The sequence below is a fragment of the Haliaeetus leucocephalus genome, unplaced genomic scaffold (assembly GCF_000737465.1).
Source record: "Haliaeetus leucocephalus isolate CR32 unplaced genomic scaffold, Haliaeetus_leucocephalus-4.0 Scaffold339, whole genome shotgun sequence".
NCBI classification, from domain to species: domain Eukaryota; kingdom Metazoa; phylum Chordata; class Aves; order Accipitriformes; family Accipitridae; genus Haliaeetus; species Haliaeetus leucocephalus.
The window spans coordinates 14,563,640-14,567,510 of NW_010972775.1; positions in this window are offsets into that span (position 1 = coordinate 14,563,640).

The following is a 3,871-nucleotide window of genomic DNA, read 5'->3' on the forward strand; positions in this document are numbered from 1 at the left end:
CGCTCCGTGCGGGGCGGCCCAAGATGTCCGATGGCCCCCGCGCCGCGTCTGCTCATGCGCCGCGCACAGTGAGCATGTGCCGGGCAGCCGCACATGTGCGCTGGGCCCGCGTCCGCCGGCGCCCGGGCGGGACCCCCCCCGGCGTCTCGCCCCGCAAGTAGCGGGGCGAACGTGCCCTTCGCCCCGCTCCCAAACCAGCCGCCGCCCGCGGGGCTCGAACCGGCGGCTCCTAGTGCGCGCGGCTCCTCACAGGGCGCGAACTCCCCTGAGGGAGAGGGCTCTGGGGGAGGCCCGTGCGCGGGCGAGAGGGGCGCGGGGTGGCCGTTGGTGCGCTGACTGCCCCCGAAGCTGAGGGGGGGGAGGTTGGGGTGCAGCCTGCCACCACCCAAAACTGAGGAGAGGGGTGGTTGGAGGGCCACCTGCCACTACCGAAACTGAGGGCCCTGCTGAGAGGGTGCAGGAGGGGAACCATTAAACAGCCTTAGTGCTATCCCTGTCATCACCAGACGATGATGGATGTCCTCTGGGAGGTGGAAGTGGGATGGAGCCCTAGGATTCCATACCTCTTCAGCGCTGCTTCTGCTCGGGCTTCAGGAGTGCTGTTCCTGTGGTTCCCCGGGATCAACACACACAACTGGCACGGGGTTGGCATTCAGCTCGGTCAAGCGTGAAGTGAGCCCTAGAGCTTTTGGGGGAAAAGAGGAGCCGTGGCGTCATCTTCACGTTATAAGCACGCTAAGTGTATGACTGTAAGATGGAGGACTTGGTGCTTCGAGTGGATAGTGCTATACGGAAACATCTTAGTCCTTTGTTAATACTGATTTCCTGGAATTACAAAGGCAAATGTAATAACTCTTGGCGTTCTTTAAAAAAATATCCAGGAATTCAGAGACAGGTCATTCTGCGCTCCTCCGGGTGGAGTACAAGAGTTGTATCGTATCCCTCTAAAAACCGTGGTTTACCTCACACTACGCTCACATTCAAGCTAAGCAGTGCAACTGAACAACTGATCCTGTGTAACTCACTCGGCTCACATTTTAAGGCTTTCCATTACAAACACAAGGACTAAAAAATACCCTTTGAATGAAATCTGAGATTTTTCTCATAACTCAAGTCTTTAAGGGGAAAAAAACCCCAGTATAATAGAATCATCAAACTACAAGATTTGTGAAAAACCACCAGTGCAATAACTGCAGCAGTCATGTGTAGTATGTATGTAATAGTGAAAAAAAAATTTTTTTTGATGGCTTTTTCACACCCCTGGAATGCTGCAAAGGCCTGTTAATCTTTAAACGTCTCCCAATGGCTGTGCTCAGTTGCCCTGAACAGCCCTGCAGAAGTTAATGGCAGCACTCAAAATGAAAAGTTGCAAATCAATCCCTTGCTTTGCTGAATAAGTAACCTGAAACAGTTTAGCCATTAAGGTGTAAATTGGCAGAAAGATGGAGAAAGCATGGAGGCTGTGTTTACTCGTTTACCTGTAGATGAGTTTAATCAGAGTAGCATTAAAATGCCCCTGCTTATCTAGAAAGTTTACTTTATCTTTGATTTATTGTGCTTTTGCCTATCAGATGTTGAGCTGTTTTTCTAAGCATCTTACTGCTTTAGTGCCTCCTGATGCTGTGGTGTTTTGGATGCTCAGCAGGTAATCTTAATTCTTATCTTAAGGCATTTACCCTGCTAATACTAGAAGACTGTGCTAATATCAGCAATTTTGTAAATACAGCTTATTTCCATTCAGATAAAACGTTGTTGTGATTTGAGAGAACCTTGGTCACAGTATTTCTAGATTCTTACCTTTAATGAGGAAAGCAACATTCGAAATAGCTTACCCTGCTGTAGGAAACAGGTCATAGCTCAATTCCTTTAGGTTTCTATAAAGTCTGGTGTTCAAATTGCACAGGTAATACTGCTCATGAAAGCTTTTCCGTGAGCTACCATTATGTCAAGTTACATACATGCATAAAGGGCCAAACCCCTAATACTATAATGTTAGTAAAATACCTTATAAAACCATAATTTATAGCATTAGGCACTTCTGAAGTGTCCTCTGAAGGCATTTACACATCTTCATGGGTTAAACCTTATCTCTGTCTTACCAGAAAAGCATTGATATTTCTTATTTCATTTCTATTTTAGAGATAAGGAAGCTACCCCGGAAGAAAAAAACCCAGAGAGATCTGACAGTGTGCTATCATAGCTTTCAATAGACGTATGGAATAAGCCATAGAACGACTGAATATAAACCTGTGAAACATTCAACTGTGTGTGCTGTCCTCTTGCGTAATATCCCATGAGACATTAGATTAGTCCAGAAAGAGCACATTACAGCCAGTATATTTGATATTGTGCTCTGCCTAAATAAGACCTTAGGGCTTAGAATGGAACACGTTCTGTCAAATCTACTGTGATTCAGACATAATTATGCAAAATAAAGCTTCTTTTCCTTTGTGTTTGGTGTGAGCTTTGTTGACTCGCTCTGTTCGGTTTCACACGCAGTTCTTTGTTCACTTAAATAGATTGAGAAATGAGATTGATTTTCTCTCCTCCCCATCTTCTCTATCTTAATAGGCAGTATTAGCAGGGTCTTTGAGAATCCTTGAAACAATCCATAAATGAATGGAACTATTCCCTGTTTATCTGTAATAAACGACTTCCTTGCTATCTCATTCTGAGCCTTTCCATGTCTGTGGTGAGATCTGTAACACTGGTAACTGAAGAGAGAAACCATCACTGCTCTTAAAATTACGTTCTAGTAATGGTGGAAATGCATGCTCCGTGTTTTACTTTCACTGTAATACAAAGAACACATATACACTAAAGCATGAAATCAATCTAGTTACTGAATTTGTGTTTCTCCAAGTTCATGCCAAGCTGTGTACCTTGAAAGCCTAATTCCTATGGAATAGTGTTCCTAAAAACAAAAGCAGGGACAGCGCTGGACTCTACCTTTGCACTTGCTGAGAGATTAAACAGCGCTACAGTAATACCAAGCGCAAAATCTAATACATGTGCAAGATAGCAATATACAAAATTTTTACTGTTCATGTGGCACAACAGGGGGTGTTTCACTTACCATATTAATATAATTATAAACAAGTGTTGACATGATGTGTAGCAACAGGAAAGTAAATGAATTAAGAAAAGTGATTTTTATCACAATCTTCTTATTATGTACCAGAGAATGTCTGTTAGGTGTCTTTACATGATTGTTTCCAATTTAGAGGGCTATTATCACTGATAGTAGTGCTCAGTGTACATGTGTATTCTGTATCTTGGCACTAACTTTAGTAATAGATCAGCCGAGCGGTGCAGCGTACTGTAACTGCTTTTCATTAACGCCTTTCCTTTGAAAGTTCAGCACTGGCCTGCAAATTGGAAAACCTGGACTTGTGTGACTTTTTATGTGTTTTCATCCCATGCCATGAACTAATAATTTCTAAAAGATTGTTATTTCTTTTAAATAGAAGAAAGGGGTTTTTTTTATCATTTCCTTTGAAAAACTGAAGTCTTTCTGAGATGGTTTACTGCATGTGAATGAGTAAAGTCCAGAAGCAAAAAATTACAAAAGAAAAAGGTAATAAATTGAAGAAAATGAGAATATATGTTTAGTGTCAAAAATGGATAAAAAAGGTCTTTGGCTTTTCTTACCAATTTATGAAAATTCCACTTTAACAGAATTGAAAAACAAGGTCTGAAACCTTGAACCTACAGTTCCCCAATAGAATTTTCTTTTCTGGGGACATGAAGGAGCTAAGTGAAGTTTCAGACATTTTAATCCAGTATAATCAAAACCAGGGACATTTTAATGAAGTCTCATACTTTAATAAGACCTCCCAGCTACATTCTTTGATCTGTGTTTCCATTGTAA